Source organism: Equus quagga, chromosome 3, assembly GCF_021613505.1.
Source record: "Equus quagga isolate Etosha38 chromosome 3, UCLA_HA_Equagga_1.0, whole genome shotgun sequence".
Lineage (NCBI taxonomy): Eukaryota > Metazoa > Chordata > Mammalia > Perissodactyla > Equidae > Equus > Equus quagga.
The window spans coordinates 7061773-7083151 of NC_060269.1; the positions used below are offsets into that span (position 1 = coordinate 7061773).

Genomic DNA, 21379 nt, shown 5'->3' on the forward strand with positions numbered 1-21379 from the left:
TTCTTCTTCTTCTTCTTCTTCTTCTTCTTCTTCTTCTTCTTCTTCTTCTTCTTTTTTGGTGCGGAAGATTGGCCCTGAGCTAAGGTCTGTTACCAATATTCCTTTTTGGCTTAAGGAAGATTGTCACTGAGCTAGCATCCGTGCCAATCTTCCTCTATTTTGCATGTGGCATGCCGCCACAGTATGACTTGATGCATGGTGTGTAGGTCCACGCCTGGGATCTGAACCCACAAACCTCAGGCCACTGAAGCGGAACACGCAAACTTGACCACTGCACCACAGGCCGGCCCCTCAAATGCATCTTCACTTCTCCAACCCTACGGCAACTGTGCTAGATTATATACAACTCCTCTCCCTACCTCCAGTCATGTCCTCTGTATCAGTAAGAATAGTAAGCTTAGGCTGCAGAAAAAAACAACTCCCAAATCTTAGAGTTTAAAGCAATAAAGTTTTGTTCCTTCCTCTTGCTATGTGTCCATCTGAGGGGGGAAGAGGAAAGTTCTGCTTTATGTCACTCTCCCTCAGGACCCAGCTTGAAGGAATATCTACCATTGAGAATATTGCTGGTTGCCATGGCAGGCAGAAGGAGAAATGATGAATTGCACAGGGGCGCAATTCAGTGGTGCCTATATACTTCCATGGAGAAGTGGCCATGGGTCAAGGTAAGCCACGTAGCCACAGCTCCCTTCAAGGAGCCAGGGAAACACAATTCTACCATGTGCTCAGAAGGAGGAGACCCAGAAATAGATTGGCAGACAGTACCCATCACCGCCATGGCTTGCCAGCTTTTCTCCACGCTGCAACCAAAGCCGTCTCTCTAAGATAGCAATCTGACACTTTTTCTTGCTTAAATCCCTGGGTTGGGTGTAGGGGGATCTCAGTTAATTAAAAAATAAATAAGGGGCCAGCCCAATGGTGTAGTAGTTAAGTTCTCACGCTCCACTTCGGTGGCCCGGGGGTTCACAGGTTCGGATCCAGGGTGTGGACCTAGCACCACTTGTCAAGCCATGCTATGGCAGGCGTCCCACATAAAACAGAGGAAGATGAGCATGGACGCTGGCTCAGGGACAATCTTCCTCACCAAAAAACATTGCTAATATAAATAAATAAATAAGTAACATATGTATCTTACAAAAGCACCTAATGCTAATCCTGAACAATAAAATCTTCTAAATAAATCTGGATGAGCATTTTCATTAAAGTGGTAGGATTACCAGTTACTTTTATTCTTTATGTTTCTTTGATTCTTCACAATATAAAGGAAAGGAATTGAGAGAGAGAGGAGAGTGTCTGATGATCACTTGCCTTTAAATCTGGACAGGGTCAAACGCTTGAACACCTGAGTGAGGAGGGTGAGGCTTGGCTGCGCCACTTCTCTAAGAGCAAGTGCAGATATGGAACCGCGCATATCTTCACAAGGGAGAGGCCGAGGGCATTCACTAAATGATGTGGACATGCGTCTTTTCACTGAGAAAGTGAGGATTCGAAACGCAATGTGCTTGTTTCCGAATCTTTTCTCTTCCCATGTGATGGCCTGCTATAAGCTAAGTATCATGGTTCTGCTGTTCTGTTTTTGGAGATCACACTAGCACACGTGCACACACGTATACGTATATGGAATACACATACGTACATATCTATATAATTGATATTCAGGAACACGTTATTTTTTAATCAAATGATAGAACATCAAAGGTAGAGGGAAATTTAGAGATCATCTATTTCAAGCCCATCATTTGACAGATGGGGAAACTGAAATGCAGCGAGAGTAAGAGATGGCTCATCGCAAGTCCCACAGCCGGTGAGCGGGAACGACAGGACCACCACCCAGGTGTCCTGACCCTGGGCCCGCCTGTGCTCCCTGAGTCCACAAGATCCGTCCTTTCCACGGGCTGGTGTAGGACTGGAGCAGCCCCACCTCGTCCAATCGTCTCCTCCCTGCTGCCCTAGACCCACCCTCTGCCCCTCTGTCAATGTGATGCCACGTGTTTACTCAAAGCAGAATTAATTAAGACAGAAACTTTATAATTCCACTTATCAACATTTAAAACTTTAGTTTCCTCTGCAGGACATTATAGTTCTTCTTTTGAAAAGGAGGCAGACAAAATGTTCATCAAAAATACATTTCATTAAATAAGTGAGAATTAGGCTCCAAGAGAATGGAGCCTTTGAAGGACAAATAGCAGCCCTAAGGCCTATGGATGTTAAGACTTTAAGATAGAAGCTGACCGGGGCCGGCCAGTGGCCGAGTGGTTAAGTCCATGCGCTCCACTTCAGTGACCCAGGGTTTCACTGGTTCCGATCCTGGGTGCAGACGTGGCACTGCTCATCAGGCCATGTTGAGGCGGCGTCCCACGTGCCACAACTAGAAGGACCTGCAACTATAATATACAACTATGTACTGGGGGGATTTGGGGAGAAAAAGCAGGAAAAAAGTTTTAAAAAAAGTTAAAAAAAAAAAGATAGAAGATGATTAAAATCACCAAGGACTTAAACCCTGCTCTAAAACTGAGCCAAAAACTGCTCCTTTTAATACCGTACTTTCAACACAACGGAGGGTCAATTAAATGGCGACCTGTCCTTACAATTCTACCAACGAAACTTTGGTTTCCACAGAATCACGCATGTGAGGTACCCCTTTGATGAGGGCTAACCCATGACGTTAACTTCTTGTCTCCCCATAACGAGGCCCAGAGGCTACGCCGACCCTCGGAGGAGTTGATCCAACTAAGAGGAGAGGGCACAGCAACCCAGCTCAAAATGCACAAGACGAACAGGTTGAAGTGTTGGGCAGACAGAAGATAGCAATGACCTTCAGAAAATGATGAATCCTGGGGACGCATTTATTCAGTCCTGTCAGCAAGTAGGGATAACATCACCTCCCACATCTTTTTATTTATTTATTTTTATTGAACGATGATTGACATATAATATCCTATTCATTTCAAGCGTACATCATAGTGATTCAATAGTTATATACATTACAAAACGATCACCACAATAAACCTAGCGACCATCTGTCGCCATACAAAGTTCTTACAATATTATTGACTAGGTTCCCTATGCTGGACATTAGATCCTCATAGTTACTTATTTTATAACTAAAAGTTTGCGCCTCCTAATCCCCTCCCACTTCTTACATGTTATGTAAAAAAGGAGCTTAAATAATAATATTATCTCTAAATATAGGCCTCCATATGTCTGACACTGTTTATATTAGGTTGAACATTAGAGTTGTGTCTGTATGTCAACAAACCTCAGATGCTGGCACTGTCATAGGATTCAATCTGATACATTCTTCACAACATATCATCTTGATGACAGCCCTGCAAAATAGGATTGATTGTGCCCATTCTGTAGATGAAGTGCTTGGCTCAGAAAGCTGAAAAGACGTTCCCAAGCCACGCTGCCAAGTGTGGCTAAGCTGGACTGTAACCCCAGACCTGCCTTCCGTGCGCCTCCCTCCGTCTGCCACATCCTTTCCTGATGTGGAATCACCCACCCTCTTATTAAACCAACTTGCCTCAGGGGGCAGAAACCAAAAAGTTTTAAGCTCAACAAATTCATAGATATTCGGAATTTGTCCTCTCTTTTTTAGGATGTGTTTGTACAGCACGAAAGAAAAATTTGCATTCTCCCCACTGATCGATCATTCTGAATCAGTTGTCTTTAAATTTTTTATTGCTCATCAGTCAAACTTGAGCAAGCACCCTGATGAACATTTATTTACTTAATAAATTATATGCATGTACTATGCATTAGTGTGATATATATTTCTATAGCATAGACTTTTAAGAATAAGACAAAGATTAAGTGAATATTTTTAAATAATTTTTTTTTTGGAGGAAGATTAGCTCTGAGCTAACTACTGCCAATCATCCTCTTTTTGCTGAGGAAGACTGGCCCTGAGCTAACATCCATGCCCATCTTCCTCTACTTTATACGTGGGATGCCTACCACAGCGTGGCTTTGGCCAAGCGGTGCCATGTCCGCACCCAGGATCCGAACTGGCGAACCCCAGCCTGCTGAGAAGCGGAACATGTGAACTTAACCGCTGCGCCACTGGGCCGGCCCCTAAAATAATTTTTAAAATTACATTATTGGCATGAGAATCTCTTTGTTTATATTAAGATTGTAATTGAATATGTTTAATTAGTTTTTAAAATCTTGGCTTAGCACAGTGCTCTGAAGATGTGGCCAGCACAGTTTATTTCAATACTTAGTTTTAATGGCTGTAATAGTTGAAAAACGATGTCTCAAAGATTTGTAGATCCGAATAAAAGAGGTCAGCTGTGATTACCAATTCATGCTACTCATACTTCAATCCACCCACCAATTATGAAAAGTCATTTGTTGAAGTTCAACCTGCAAATTTCAACCTTCCTTAGTGCCAATTGTGCGTTTCTGCAAGGTAATCAGAAGACTTTTTTTTTTTTAAGGAAGATTAGCCCTGAGCTAACATCTGCTGCCAATCCTCTTTTTGCTGAGGAAGACCAGCCCTGAGCTAACATCCATGCCCATCTTCCTCTACTTTATATGTGGCACACCTACCACAGCATGGCTTGCCAAGCGGTGCCATGTCTGCACCCAGGATCTGAACCGGCGAACCCCAGGCCACCGAAGGGGAAAGTGCGAACTTAACCCCTGCGCCACCGGGCCGGGCCCCAGAAGACATTGTTTTTTTAACAAAGGATATCAAAACCCATTCAAACTCTGTATTTAGAAGATTTTTAAACAAGATTAAAGTTTCTCATTTGTGTGAGGTTTCTTTATATGTAACATTTTATTTTTAGTAAGAAAATCACAATGATGAAAACACTTCCAGATCTCATCATCTGAAAAATATTTTTCAAAATACTTATTGGATGGCGTACTGTTGTCAGCCACTTGTCATCACAGAAAAGGTTGGCAAATTTGGAGCATTTGTCGGTTTCAATTAGCAATAATCGCGCCTCCAAAAAACTTCATTGGCTGCGATACTGCCACTGCACAAAGCCAGCACTTGTCTGTTTATAAAAGAAGCATGTCTAAACTCTTTGCCTTTGACTACTCTTTAAAGAACTCTGCCGTGAGATTTTTGTAGTCTTCCTCCCTCTTGTTATGAACTTTTTGGAAGTATCTGTGATTTGTAAATAATATAATCTGTAAATCTACTTAACTGGATATAAATAAAGGGCAATACACTAAGCTGACAACAGTTGAATGAGTGAGTTCTCATAGTCAGCCTCTCCAAGAGGAGGAGTTCCTCCTGTTCCATCTGTGATCAGTAACCATTGGACATATAAGCAAAATAAGGGGCTGGTGTCCATCCACTTTTTAAAGTGTCAGTAAAGCTAACAATTTCTCTCTCATTGGTAAACGTCAGTGGAAACTTTTTGAATTTTCTTTATATTTTTAGATCTCAGAGACTGATTCCACAGATCTACCCTCAGTCTGTTCTCAAAAGAATGAGTGATTTATTGAGCATCTGCTAAGTGCTGGGCAGGTTACGTATATATTTTTTTAATTTTCTCAGTAATCTATGTGATATTATTATCCTTATTTTATATATAAGAAAGTTGAAAGGAAAAGTTAAGTAACTAACCCAAAATCAAGTAGTGCCTCAGTGCAAAGTCCCATTTTTTTCCCACTTTTCCCCAAATCTCCCTCCAGTAACTAAGCTGACCAACTTCCTCAGGAGAATAGTCTCAGCAAATTGGCTTCTTTTCCATATCAACGGATAATGTGTCACATTTTGAAAGTATTTCCAACTCAATTCTGGAATTTTTAATATTTATTCACCTTGCAAAGACCGGAAGCAAGATATGTTTCTTTCATGGTCATTGGAAACCTCTTATCGTCCGAGGCATGAATTATTCCCTCTGGCATCGTATAAGAAATGGAAACCTCTGGGCCTTCTGGAGTCATTATCACGTAGAACTTTCAAAGGGCTTAGGTGTCAGACTCCTAATCTTCTCTCAGGGACCCTCCCATTTTATGACCTTGAGCACAAGACTGTGGCATCTTCTCCTCACTCTTTGAGTATGGCCATACCTTTGTCTAATATGTTCAAAATGCACAGAACTTAGACCTGTCCATGGCTTCAGTGACTGACGCCAGAGAATCCCAGTACTGTTCCCGGGGCTGAGCGAATCAGGCTCCCCGGGCTGTGTGTGTGCTGGGGTGGGAAGGGCAGGCAGGAGAGCGGGGAGAAGGCCAGCTTCTAACAAATATATATTCCCAGGTCCCGCTACCCAGAGATTCAGATTTAGTAGATCTCTGCCGAGATCCGAGAACCCGTATTAATAAGACATCACTATTGATTCTAACGTACAACCTGGCTGAAGCACCACTGATTTACTCCCCCTTTGAAGTAGCTTATTATTAATACGTTTGTAATTGAGCCATATTTTAAGTAAATTATGGAAGCTCATGATTGAAGAATATTACAGTGAATCATGAAGACTACTTTGTGACGTGGATAACCATTCCTTAAGTTGGCACTTCCTAGTTTCGTAGTCTGGGATTTTTTTTTATAGGAGGTTTCATTAAGCAAGGCTAACCCTTATTGATTAAGCATTTATTTCTTCTGTCCTTAGGTGAATGTGATTCTGTTGGATTGTAAGATTCTAAAGTGACAAAGCAGTTCCATTTCTTTCCCTAAGTATGCTTAGCTGTTAAAATTCCAGCAGGCATAAGTAAGCTCTTAATCCTTTCAGTGATAATTATTACTTTAAAAACAAGTAAAAATCCCTACGGACAACGGGATCCCGAGGGCCCAAACAGCGCTCTCTGTACTATGTATCTGCTGCTATTCTCCTGTATCGCTTTGGTAACATGGTAACAATGACAGGCTTTACCATTAAAATTAAGGCAGTAAAGGTAGAAGTTAAAGAAGCTGACTTGGGGGCTAGTTTGAATCCCAGGGCTGTTCTTTATTAGCTTTGTCATCAGGGGCAACTTATCTAAACTGTTGGCTTCCACTTTCCTACCTCTATAATGATGGTAATAACCGTACCTATTTCATAGATTGTTTGGAGGATTAAGTAAGTGGATAACACAGGAAGGCTCAGAACAGTGCCTGGCACTCGATAAATAGAAGCTATTGCTATCCTATAAGCTAATTGACAAAAGGACGTGGCTTACTGCCAGATGGGATTGTTATAGTTATGCGGTAAGACAGATAAATGCTAAGATCAAATAGAGGAATCAAGCCTCTAACTGAATTTTGCTATCAGGACATCAGACAATGACTGTGGTGTCTTTTCAGGACTGTCCATTAACAGATGTAGGCAACCTTTCAAATGCAATGCAATTGGAATGCAAACAATACAAACAACTCAACATTTCAAATAGTATGATAGTGAATCTGCCAGTTTGAACTTCTCCCTGAGAGCCCGTGCCCCAATACCCCCAGATGCTCACACCACCCCTATTTTCAAAAAAAGGAAGAGGTAATCAATGATGTAGTTGGAGAACCCCAGACTGCAGGCCACTGATTGTCATGCTAGCCACTTCCTCTGCTACCACTGACAGACACTGAGAAGGAAGAAGCTTCAGATAGTGGTGAGCCAATATTCTGGATTGTTCCCTGGAGTGCCTTTGGGGCCCAGCCTGAGACTTCATAGCCTTAACCCCTGATGGAACCCACTAATTATTAAGAGTAATATCCACATAGAGTGGACTTAGCTCCCAGGAAACAAAGGAACACCCCACCACTAGTTACAAATATCTTTAAACTCTATATTAGATAAGAAGGACTTCTGCCTTTGACCTGACTTGGTACTCTTTAGAGAGGAAGGGCATCTCCCCAGGAGCTCAGGTGGTTGGGATATGGGAGAAGACTGCATCCTTTTCTCCATCAGATAAGTCTTCCTCTGGGAGGAAGAGTTGACTTTTTGACTTGCAAACAATTCATTGACTCAGAATAGAATCCTATACTTGTGGGCTAAATATTAAATTTGTATTGCCATCTCTGACATTAATCTGTTCTATATTTTCTGTTAGCTACCCAGTCCTTTTAGGTGGGGATTTTCATCTTCAAAATGTTTACAGATCAGATAACACTGTGTCTGTCTTTGTTATTATTGTATCTCCAATGTCTATCAGATGCATCTAGAAGATGCTCAATAAATATTTTGTTGAATGAATGAATGAATTCCCACTAAACCATGTGCCAAGAATCATTCGCTACATTATAAACTTTCAAGTGCAAAGTTTTCCCCTATTATTAGGGTGAATTGCAATGATGAGTTTCCCCTTATTTTTGAGATTAAGTTCATGGGCCCCAAATGAGTTAGTTCTGCCCACAGCAGAGTTTTACATCAACTAATACAGACTTCTGATTTTGCTTCTCATTTTATGGTTATTTCCAATGGAAAGTCCCTCTAAGAAAATATAGTTTTGCTATGATTTTATAGGCATTTTCATAGTTAGAAAAGAAGGAATAAGAATCTCAATTTCTCAGACTTCTCTAACACTTCTTTGTTACTGCACCTAATTATGACATTGGCATCACTAATAAATGTTTTCATAAAAATATGGACTCTATGCCCAATGTTGAAAGTCTATATTTTTAGAGCAAGCTAGCTTGGAAAACAAAATCCCTTCTGTCTTCCTTATCATCTGCTTTGATCTTCATTAATTATTTGGTGTTTTACTTCCTGAAAAAACTTTGACCTATCAATATTTTCACTTAGGCCTTATATAACAAATAAATCATGATCTAAAAGCTGAAGCAGTAGTAAGCCAGCCATGCATGCATATGGGAAAGTAAATGAATCGGGGAGACACCTAGAGAACCGTGAGCTACTTTATTTACTCAACAATTATTTGTTGAGCCGCTCCCCAAGGCACTGAGGACGCAGCAGGAAACAAGACAAGGTGCATCAGCATTGTCCTTCAGTGTAAATGAAAAGCTTACATTTCGGTGGGAAGATAGGCAATGAACAGGTAAACATAAAAACATACATAATTTAATATTGGAGGGTGATGAGTGCTATGAAGACAAATAAAGCAGAGTCAAGGGACAAGTGATTGCGGATAATACTATTTTAGAGGAACAGTCAGAAAAGACTTCTTTGAAAGAGTGACTGAGTCCAGATCTGAATGGGGGAACCATACACATAGCTGAGGGAAGAGCATTCCAGACAGAGGAAACAGCAAGTGCAAAGGCCTAAAGGCACATGCTGGACTTACTGGAGGATGAGGAGAGAGGCTAGAGAACGTGAGAAATGATGAGAATGCGAGGAGAGGTCAGCGAAGCCGTCAGAGGAAATATTATACAGGGTCTTGCTGGCCATGATAACAGATTTAAATTTCATTTTAAATGTGATGAGAAGCCATGTTGAAGTTGAGAGCAGGGAATTAGCATTATTATTTAATTTACATTTCAAAGGGATCGCTCTGGTTGCCCCGTGAGAAATGGGGGGCAGGATGAGCAAGGAGACCGAGGCGGCGAATGCAGAAATTCTAGTTAGGAAGTGCTTGCTTGTGTCAAGCAAGATGACAGTAGTGGCTGTGACTAAAGTGGTTGCTCTGGAGGAGATGAAAAGTGATCAAGTCTTGTACATATTTTAAAGGCAGAGCCAACAGGATTTGCTGATGGATTGGATGTAAAATAAGAGAAAAGGAGAAGAGTCACAAACTTGGAGTCAAAACTAATTTTGTTCTAAGCAAATGAATGAATGGGTTTTCATTAACTGAGATGAAGGACACTGACGGAGAAGCAAGTGGAGAAGAGAAAATAAAGAGTTCTATTTCAAACATGTTAAGTTTGAGATACCTAATTGACATCCCAGTTGGGCTATTGTCTAGGCAATTTCATATACAGTTGTGAATTTCAGGAAAGAGACTCAGGAAGGTATTTAAATTTGGGATTCATCCACAGAAATGATACTTGAGACCATGGGACAGTCTAAGAGAGCGTACCTAGAGAAGAGAAGCAGCCTCAGGACTGGGTCCTACGGTCTTCAACATTCAGAGGCTGGGAAGAGAAGGATGCTCCAGCAAGTAGAGTGAGGAAGAGTAGCCTTAAGTAGAGAGAAAACCAGGAGAGTGTGACATGCCAGAAGTCACATGAATAGAAAAGGAGAGATTGATCAACTCAGTCAAATGCTTCTAGGAGTTTGAATAAGATGTGGATTAATACATGGTCATTGGATTTAGAGGTTGTTGGCAACCTTGAAAAGAATGGGATCATGGAGTTTTGAGGATGAAAGCTATAGATTTGAGAAAGAGTGAGATATGAGGAAATGAAGACAGTGAGTTTAGACAGCTCTTTTTTTTTTTAAAGAACAACTTTATTATTTCCCACTCCTTTTGTGTTTGTTTGTTTGTTTTTGCTGGGAAAGATTCGCTCTGAGCTAACATCTACTGCCAATCTCCCTCTCTCTTTGTTTTTCTCCCCAAAGCCTCAGGACATAGTTGTATATTTTAGTTGTAAGACCTTCTAGTTCTATGTGAGCTGCTGCCACAGCATGTCTACTGACAGACGGGTGGTGTGGTTTTGCGCCTGGGAACCGGACCCAGGCCACCAAAGTGGAGCATGCCAAACTTTAACCTGTAGGCCATCAGGGCTGGCTTGAGTTTAGACAACTCTTTTGAGATTGGCTGTGAAGGGGGACAAAGAAATGGACAGGAGCTGGAAGGAGATTGCTGTGGACTGCATATTTGTGTCCCCCCTGCCCCCGTGGAATTCATATGATGAAATCTTAACCCCCAAGGTAATGGTATTAGGAGATGGGGCCTTTGAGAGGTGATTAGGCCATGAGGGTGGAGCCCTTGTGACAGAGAGATCCGTGGCCCTTTCCGCCATGTGAGGACACAGAGAAAAGACAGCCGTCTGTGAACCAGGAAGCAGATCCTCTCCAGACACTGAATCTGCCATTGCCTTGATGTTGGACATCCCTGCTTCCAGAACTGTGAGAAATAAATGTCTGTTGTTTATAAGTCACCCAGTCTTTGGTATTTCTGTTATAGCAGCCTGACTAGACTAAGAGATATATGGTCAAGGTAGGACTTTTTAAGATGGAAGACATTACAATATGTTTGTGTACTAATGAGAATGATTCAGTAGAGATGAGGAAATTAATGATGCAGAAGAGAAAGAGGGTGTTTACAGGCATAATGTCCTGGAGTAAACAAGAAGAGACAGAATTGAGTATTTAAGTGGAGGTTTCACCTTAAATCTACCAGTAGGAGGGTATGCAGGAACATGGGTCCAATCGGTAAATTTCAGTAAGAGAATAAGGAAGGTCTCTTCTCACTCACTGTTTTCTTCGTGAAATAAACAGCAAGGTCATCAGCTGAGAGTGAGGAGGTTAAGGGGATTGTGGCAGCTTAAGAAGAGAGCACAAGGTATAAATGTAGCTGGGATTGCCAGGCCACGCTGAAGGCCAACTTCAGATTATGGTCATAAATTTAAAGTGTCATGGTTGTTTGTTTTTCTCCAGCCATATTCACTTGCTTGGGTAGAAGCTTGGGTTAGGCAGAGAATTATATATAATTTGAGGATTTAAAGTGACAATAAATACCATTCATCTTCTCCCCCTGTGTTTAGAATCATCTGAAAGACAGCAAAAGAACAACCTTTATTATTCTAAAATGGATAGGAGAATGTAGCTTTAGGTATTCAGACAAATGGGTTGGAAAATTCTTCACTCCAGACCCATCTTCTTGCTGGCAGGCCCCTTCCCTTATTGGAGAACAGGCCAGAATGCACCCTCTGGAGGCCGGAAGATTTGAAGAGAGATGAGAGGAAGGTCTGAGCCAGGTTTGCCACTCCCAGCACACTCATTCCACCTCCAGCAGGGAGGAGAGAGTGAGGGGTGGGGAAAGAGGCGGAAGGTCAGGCTAGCTCAGGGGTTCTTTACTCTGCCTGCACATTGGAATCACCTGGGGATCCTTGAAAGAAACCGATGCCTGGGTACACTTGCAGAGATTCTGATTTAACTGGTCTGGGGTGCCATCTGAGCATCTGGATTTTTGAAAATCCCCTAGGTGATTCTAATTTTCTCTTAACAATACATATGGTTGGAATTTCCAGACAAATAAGACAGAAGCAGAGAGTGGCAAAGGAGTCAAGAATGCTGTCTAAAAAGTCATTATGGGGGCTGGCCCCGTGGCTGAGTGGTTAAGTTCGCACGCTCCGCTGCAGGCGGCCCAGTGTTTCGTTGGTTCAGATCCTGGGCGGGGACATGGCACTGCTCATCAGACCACGCTGAGGCAGCGTCCCACATGCGACAACCAGAAGGACCCACAATGAAGAATATACAACTATGTACCGGGGGGCTTTGGGGAGAAAAAAGGAAAAAATAAAATCTTAAAAAAAAAAAAAAGTCATTATGTTGACGTACCATGGAATTTAAAGAGGCAAGTGAGGATATTAGGGGATCAATGGCACAGCAAAACGTAGTAGGGTCAGTGGATTGTGTGGATTGTCTCCAAAGGGTTACAAAATTGTTGGGCTATTGAGAAAACAGCTGGAAGAATATGAAATAAAGATCAGAGAAACAAATGCTTAAATTGAGATCTCGCCGCCGCCAAAATGGTGAGTTCTAGAGTATGATTGCCTATGGGAGCGGGTGGCTAGGGTTGGGTGTAGAACAAGACCCTTGGACAAGGAGGCCGTGGCAAGAGAGACCAGTGTGCTGAGTGAATCATCAGTGTGGATGTTGAAATCACCAGCAATGATGACTGGAGTCATGGTGGCCATAGCAACCTGGAGGAGAGGTCAGGCATGCGGTCCCCGACTCCCAGGGCATGAAATTCACCAGGACCCTAGTTTGGTGGTTATCTGCTTGATACTGCTTTCTTTTTCTTCTAACAAACAGCCAACTCCATTGATGGCAGATTTGAGAGAGGGAGAGTGAGAAAGCAGGAAGAGATGACCCCGCGGCCAGCCCAGTGGCTTAGATGTTAAGTTCTCATGCTCAGGTTTGGTGGCCCAGGGTGCAGAGGTTCAGATCCCAGACGTGAACCCAGACACTGCTCCCCATGCTGTGGCGGTGTCCCACATAAAATAGAGGAAGATTGGCACAGATGTTAGCTCAATGACAATCTTCCTCAGCAAAAAAGAAGAAGATTGGGGGCTGTCCCCGTGCCCTTGTGGTTAAGTTCATGCGCTCTGCTTCAGTGACCCAGGGTTTCGCCAGTTCAGATCCTAGGCACAGACATGGCACCACTTGTCAAGCCATGCTGAAGCGGTGTGCCACATAGCACAACCAGAAGGACTTACAACTAGAATATACAACTATGCATTGAGGGGCTTCAGGGAAAAGAAAAAAAAAAAAGATTGGCAACAGATGTTCGCTCAGGGCCAATCTTCCTCACCAAAAGAAGAAAAGAGAGAGAGCGAAATGATCCAAAATGTTATCTTTAGGTATCAAGATAGAGAAAAAGACTATTAGTATTTTCCAGAAGTGCTTGAATCTGCATGTTTCCCTGGTAAAACGAAGGACATGCCCCTGAAATGTTAACAGACCTTGGCCATAAACCTTAAAAAAGTTCAGTTTTTCTTCTCTCCTCCTTCTCACATTTCAGTGGGTGGACAAACATGGAGCATGCCATGCCTGGTCTTCCATTGACCTTCAGTGGTCTGGTTTGATTGCTTCGACTCTTACTCTGCTTTTATTGTTGATGCATAACTATGCAGGCGTCAATCACTTTTCATTTGTTTATTCTGCTAATTCCTCACCTCAGGACATCTTCCCCCCTCTTTCTCCTGCCTTTTTCCAATCTCCCAATTTGCTATGCAGCAATAATTTCCCTTTACACTGTTCCTGCCAATTGCAATGCCAGATGGCTTCGGCTCTGAGTCCCCTCACCCAGCCCCCCTTGAGAACAGCTGCCATTGTCATTGCTGTGAACACATCGCGGCTTTGAACCCATAGCTGGGACCCAAATTTGATGCTCAGCACCGGGAGGGGCTGGTGCTAAGGCAAGGGACCATGAAAACAGCACATGCTTTTCCTTGCTGCTGTTCAGCAAAAGCTCTTAGAAAAGACTCTTTAGCATTTTTTCAATCATCTGTGTATTGAAATCTCATTGTGGAGTTTAATTCCTTTACCACCTGACTCAGCTTCCTAGCCATGAAGTTCCCTTTGTGCCACAAACTCAATTAGACCCCATATTTCCCATCCTGAAAACAGATGTGAAAAAAACAACCGTGGGGCGTGTGTGTACGCACGTGTACACATCTGTGAGCCTGTCTCTTTAGAAATCCAGCACACTCCCTTATCTACATCCATATATTTTTATTTAAACATCGCTCAACAAGAAAAACACGATTTGGTGACTACTTGGACCATATTCCCTTGAAGTCAGCCTCTGAGGAAAGATAAAGGAAGAGAATTCCTGGTCCTGCTTTCGCTTGAGTTATCCTATGTTGGCTCCAACCCTAAAATTCTGTTACTGTGACACTACCTAAAAAGATCATATTTTTGAGTCCTCTGTGATGGTGGGTCAGTCGTGGGCCTGAAACCCCAAACAAAGAGAATCCTGAATCAAATTCCATGTCGACCAATATGCATTTCAAAGGCACTGCCCATGTAGTTGGTGGGTTGGGGTTTTTGTGTTGTTTTCTTTTTCTTTCTTTTTTGGGGAGTGGGGGGAGGGAGAGGAGCTCCCTTTCATGTTAATCTAAGTGTGCATAACCCAGGCACATTTTACCGCGTAGGGAAACTTTCCCTTTAGAGTCCCTCCCTACCACACACTCTGCCCGCCTTTCATTCTCCCCTTCTGAAGTCACTAGGGCTCCCCCGGTGTCCATTTGGGGGAGATTCCCAGGAGAGTGATGTATTCTGCTTTGCTGCTGAGGAATTTACTATCCCCTCCCTTGGCAGCAAATGAAAGTGGGTATTAATTTCTCAGAGTGCTGGGAGAAACACGAGAGGGGGCAGCAGGAACGATGCCCACCGAAAACCGCATGAGGCGCGCAGCACGCCACCGCCTCAAAAGAGGGCGAGAAAAGACAATGACAAGAAAGCAAAGATTCTCCTGAGTTGACTTCCCTGCATTTTGCATCGTTAGGTTTTGGAGAGAGATGCGAGAGGTTCGGGCCCTGAACGGAGTTAAATTATGCAGCTGCGGGGGATGCCAGGTCCTCCAGAATAGGATGCTTCGTTTAGATTTTCCACAATGCTATTGAAGTGCTTATTTTCCTCCTGAAGAGACACAAACAGATGCAAACTTCTGTAAACACTTTAGAAATGAATTCAGTGAGTTTGGCCTCTCAGCAGTGCTCAATAGCTGACAGAAAAATGTCTAATTAGTGCAAGTGGAAATAATAGGGCCACTTGGATTCCTTCCATCCTCCTCCAAGTCTACTTTTCCAAGGAACTCAAAGGGCCTTTGTCTGGCAGGTCACCCTCTCTCAGGCTTTTGTGCTCCAATCTATTAAGAGTAGAAGGGCGAAAAATAGATTAGGCAATGTTCTCTGCTCAAATATACGGCGTGTTCGTGCGGGATGCAGAATGGGGTGTTTGCAGCATCAGTTTACAGGTGCTGGGGAGGCATTCCTCCATTGGCGACAGCCAGAAGCAACGCGCACGTGCGTGCTGAGCAGACTCCCTTTCAGGAACCAGACTTCCTTCACCAATTGCCATACAGCTCATTTTCCTTCTTTTTCACCAGTTTCTAATAACGTCACTCCTCAGCCTTGGTGAGGGCTTAAAAGAAATGAGTTTAGCCATTTTCTGAGATAAGCCTCAGAGATGTACTATGCATGATCTGTTATTTCCTTTTTACGCTATTGAAAATGCCACTGACATTTATTTCAGGAGCCTGTCTTTTTGCTTGTTGTTATTTTGTCATACAAGAGAGTGGGCACACGTGGACTGACTTTTTCCCTTTTTTGCGTAGGGCTCCGTGTCATTGATCAAGCGCCCACAGTGTGCCAGGCTCTGTGCCGAGCATCTGACCCACATTTCCTCTACTCCTGAAAAAGCACTGCAAATAGACATTGCCCACAGTTCCCAGATGAGGGAACTGAGACTCAGAGAGGTTAAGTAACTTGACACAGCAAGTAAATGGTGGAGCTCAGAAACAAACTCAGATACCTCTGGTTTCCTCTCAGACATTATATTCTCTTACCTCTAGAGGTTTCACTTAGATCATTTTTTTTATATCCCCCATGTCTCTAATTCCACATAATTTTTACTCTACCTTCATGAACTTGTGAAATACAGTTATAATAACTGTCATTTTGGGGTCAGTTTCTACTGATTTTTTTTTTTCTCTGTAATATGAGCTTCTTTGATGCCCAGTAATTTTTGACTGGATGCCAGACATTGTGAATTTCACCTTATAGGATAGTGGATAACTCATGTGCCTATTAATATTCTTGAGTTTTGTTCTGGGACTCACTCAAGCTAGGAAATAGGTTGATCCTTTCCAAACTTGCTTCTAAATTTTCAGACTGAGCTAAAAGCTTTCTTACACTAAAGTTAATTTCATGTCACTACTGGAGTAATATCCTTCTGAATACTCTACCCCACGCCCTGTGAATGACAAGGCCTGCTACCCTGGCTGGTGGAAATACAAGCTGCATGAGGCCTGGGGTTGTTTCCTCTGCTCCTTTCAGGTGGTTCTCCCCCCAGCCTCAGGTGCTGTCTTTCCCTACATGAGCCGATCACTATTCTGCTGAAGACTCAAGGGGGACCCTCTGCAGTCTCTGGACAAGTTGCTTTGTGCAGCTCTCTCCTTCTGATGCTCTGCCCTGTGAACTCTGGCCACCATGGCCTCCCCAGACTCCTAGAAGCTCCATCTCCTCAACTCAGGAGGACTACCTCACAGAGGGTCCACAGGACTTGCAAAGTGTCCTTACAGCTCCGTCTGAAGCATGCCCAGTTGGGGCTATCCCTAAAAACTCCAGCTCTCGTCACTGAATCATCAGTTGCTCTCATGGCACCAACTTTCACTAAAGAATTTCAAAACACTGAAATTAAAGGCCATCTCCTGGGAAGTTTTCTTTCCTTTCTCTTCTTTTTAAATACATAACAGAACACTCTTTTCAATTGTTTCTCTCTACTTTTGTCCCTGTTTTTTTCTTAGAATCTTCTCATAATAATAAGGGGTATGGGTTCCTTAGAGCCACTGTTTGGACATAGTGAGTGGTCAGTTCAGCCATAGCTCCGAAGACCCAGCTTCTTATGCCCAGAGTTGGCCCTACTCAAAGTCACCTTGGTCAGACCATGGGGGGAAAGCAGAAGGAAAACTGACCTTTAAGAGCCTTGAGTTCCTCGAGTGTAGGCCAAGGATATGGGAAAATAGGAACTCTGTGCATGGTTCCATTGTAAAATGGTGCAACCTCTATAGAAAACAGTATGGAGACTCCTCACAAAATTAAAAATAGAATTCTATATGATCCAGCAGTCTTATTGCTGGGTATACAGCCAAAAGCAGGGTCTCAAAGAGATACCTGCATACCATGTTCATAGCAGCACTATCACAATAGCCAAGAGGTTGAAGCAACCCAAATGTCCACCAACAGAATAATGGATAAACAAAATGTGGTAAATACATGCAATGAAATATTATTCAGCCTTAAAAAGGAAAGAAATCCTGTCACATGCTATAGCAAGGATGAACCTTGAGGACATTATGCTAAGTGAAGTAAGCCAGTCATAAAAAGACAAATACTGTATGATTCCACTTATATGAGATATTTAGAATAATCAAATTCATAGAAACAGAAAGTAAAATGGTGGTTACCAGGGGCTGGGGGAGGGGGAAAAGGGGAGTTGATGTTTAATGGGTATAGAATTTCACATTCGCAAGACGAAAATGTTCTGGAGATCTGTTTTACAACACTGTGAATATACTTAAGACTTCTCACCTGTACACTTAAAACTGGTTAAGGTGGTAAATTTTGTGTTATGTATTTTTTACCAAAATAAAAAACATAGAGCCTGGAGCTCCTTCCTGACCTTGACCTTTTTGATTTTGTGATTTTGGAAAGTTACTTAAACTCTCAGCCTCATTTTTCTTATCTTAGATTTTACAGTTACTATAAATTTAAATAAGACAATGTGTGTGAATATTTTGCACCAACTAGATGGTGCTACAAAGATGGAAACCATTATGATCATGGAGGAAAGGGTGGAGAGTGGCCTCGGGAGAACAGCCTGCCTCTAAGCATTGCACCCCAAGTAGCTACTACAGTTATCCCAGAGCTGAAGTGGGGTACCTGTGAGAACAGACAGCAGATGTCGAGCATGCACCAACATGCAACCTCAAAGAGAGGGGACTCTCGGTGGCTTGCTGAGTATCCTCCGAAGTACACAGCCATGAGCAGGACGACAGGAATAAGGTTACTCTTTCCACGCAAAAGCTTAAGGGAGCCTAGTAATGGCAGAAGCTGTAAGTTCTGCAGACAGCAGCTGAGGCTGCAAACCCAAAGACTGTTCATGAGTACCAGGCACAGGCAGGACTCTTGATCAGGCACTGGCCTTGTTAAGGAGAGCTGAGCATACACAAATCCATCAATTTTCTTCTCTGTCTATGAATTTACATTTTATGAATGTCAGATGACTAAGTTGTTCTCACCTTAAAACGCATTTTTCAGATTGGTGGTTTATTTGACAAACCTCAATAAGGTTTTGAGCATTTTAGTTTTAGTTAGGCTTTTTCGGTTGGAAGGAACAGAGGCTCACTCAAGCAAACTCATAAAATGGGGTGTACACTATTATAAAGATACACATGGGACAATAAAGGAGATCTGTAACTCTAAGAACGACACTCGCAAAGAGGTGGATTTGGATTCAGGGCCGTCATTCTTGGATCCTCATTCTGATGGTGCCCATAAACGTGGCTTAGCTACACTCTACTTTCTGCTTCTTTCCATCCTATAACAACTGGCAAGTTCCTTCTATGTTTCTTAGTTCAGATTAATAAATTCATTTTTTCAAGTCTGGCCACAGAGTCATGGGGCCAGGTCTCAGGTGGCTACTCTTAGGTTAGTCTCGAGCTGCCACTGGGGTTGGGCGATGGGGTCAAGGTCAAGTAACTACATATCCATGGCTGTTTCAAAGTCAGGGGCTGTGGGCAGAGCAGTTTCCTTTAGAAACGGTTATGTGCGTCAGGCAATGATTAATGTCTGGGTCTTGGGGAGTATCCAATAAATAATACCTCTCTTCCCCTCCTGGACTCTGAGCAAACTGAGAAATATAACACAAGAGTTAGGCAGACAAGAGATTAAATATTACCGTTAATTCTGATAAAGGCTAAATTGGAAGATATAGCTTCATATTAGAGCATGGGGGTCTGTTGGATGAACCCCAGAATTACGTAGACTTCCCCAGCTAGTCACAGGAATTACTGGGCCAAGCAGAACACCCCACATAGGGTACATTTCTAGATAAGACTTATGATACAGAAGACTAAAGAAGAACCCCTGTTTCATTCAGACAGTTTGTTCCCAAGAGAAAAAAGAAGAGCTAAGCCATGCATGCCCAGTTTCTTCTTCCCAATGACCAGTCAGATTAGTCACTCCACCTCCCCTGGCGCAGAGTCGGCAAAGGAGTGGAGAGAGGCCAGGAGTGCTACAGTCATTGAGCTCCCTTCACATGAAGGGAAACATCAAGAGGAGAGAAGAGATATTCCTCCCTAACAATTGGCATCTCTATCACAATTGGAACAGTGATTGGCTTAGAACAAAAGGATAAATACAAGTGCAAATTATCACTTTCCAGACTTAATAAACACGGTAAGAGGTAAAAAGCCTCAACAAGTTAAGAAAGCGTCAATTTGAAAAGAGAAGGGTTATTGTGCTGGTGATTGGTAGGTATTCCTGACTGCTGATGAACACCTATAAATATGAATGTTACGTTCTCCATGAGCCCTGCAGATCCCCATCTGTCTATCTATCATTGGAGAGATGGATACATAGATACAGAGATACGTGGATGATGGATATCTCTCAGAAATCAAATCATGTGAATAAGTACCATAGATGGAACCCTCAAATGGGCCAGATGTAAAAGTTTAGGCCAGTTTTACTTATAGACATGCAAGTGTCAAATTAAAACTCAAGAGCCGTTCTAGCTCTTTTGAAAAGTAGAGATTACTCTCTCCCAATTTGAATGCACCCTCTCTCACGTTCAAGTGGTTAAATTAACCCCTGCTCAGCCCAGCAACTGCAATACTATTGATTGCATATATGACATCTACTAATGTTACTGTAAGTACCAGATAATTGATGTCCAAGGCCTCCAGTCTTCCTAATATAGATAGGCCTCTACCACATGGGTCTTGAGCAAATCCTCGCTCTTAATCACAGGTCATGTGACCTCGGTCGTGTTATTTAACCTCTATGATTCTGAGGTTTTCTCTCTGTAAATGGGGATAATAATAGAATCTCCCTCTTAGGATCGTTGCGAGGATTCAATGAATTAATACGTATGGAGCATTTAGCTCTGTGCCTGGCACCTAGTTTTGCCCAGGAAGTGTTAGTACGTAGAGTAATATGGTGAGGAAAGCAGTGTTTGTGTAGTAACATTGTGGCAGGAAAATGGGCGATGCTTCCAACGCTTTCTAGGCTTCACATGTGAGCTGACATGCCCAGAAAATACTCTGCTTGATTTAGTTTCGCAAATGGAGAAAGTACTACTGGGTGGTAAACTCATTTATGCTCTTAGCTGCAAGACTTTGAATGTCTTTGGTATAACACCTTAAGAGACCAAAAGATGTCTTTCCATAAAAGTTTGCCTTATTTATCTCTACTTCTCACTGTTTATGTCACGCTGTCATTTTATGTGTTTCCTTCTTTTTCTTGCTTTATTCATTAACTAACCATGATCATATAAATCAAATTTAAAATGTTACCTAAAATTCTATATTTTTCCTAATTAAAATGCAGACAATAAATGAAGCTGAGTATAATGAACTGATGTGGAAAGTTCTCCTAGATGTTAGGATGACTGAAAGAACCAAGTGTAATCTCCTTTATGAAAGAGAGAGAGGGAGAGAGAAAGAAAGGAAGGGAGGAAGGAAAAAAGAAAGAGAAAGAAGACAAGACAAGGAATCAACGTCTAACTATGCAAAAAAGGGTAGAAGAAGTTCTAGAAGGATCTCTCCAAAACCATTATCACGAAGACTGATAGTGGGGGGGAAGGGAAAAGATAAGTTAAGAGTCGAGAAAATAAGGGGCACCTTTAATTTTTACTTTGCGTTGTTTGAGTTTTTTAAGAACAAGAAATATGCACTGAGCCCTCATATGATTTTGGAAACGTAATGGAGACACTGAAATGAAAGCCCTGTTACTTTATCCCACCAGTGAACCGGACTCTTCCTTATTTTCTTCCTTTTGGTTCAGTCGCCTCCTAAAGCAGGTGTCTTCTCCTAGCTCGAGGTTTGGTCGTCCCTGTCTTCATACAAACACCTAGCAGACTAAGCGGGGCCC

General features: G+C 42.5%; 1 protein-coding gene and 1 pseudogene across 1 annotated transcript in view; one reads left to right on the forward strand and one right to left on the reverse strand.

Moving 5' to 3' along the window:
- ALPK1 (alpha kinase 1) overlaps positions 1–21379 on the forward strand; it is a 73075-nt gene that overhangs the window by 26345 nt on the left and 25351 nt on the right. The window lies entirely within an intron of this gene.
- On the reverse strand, positions 4808–4997 carry LOC124237680 (uncharacterized; annotated as a pseudogene).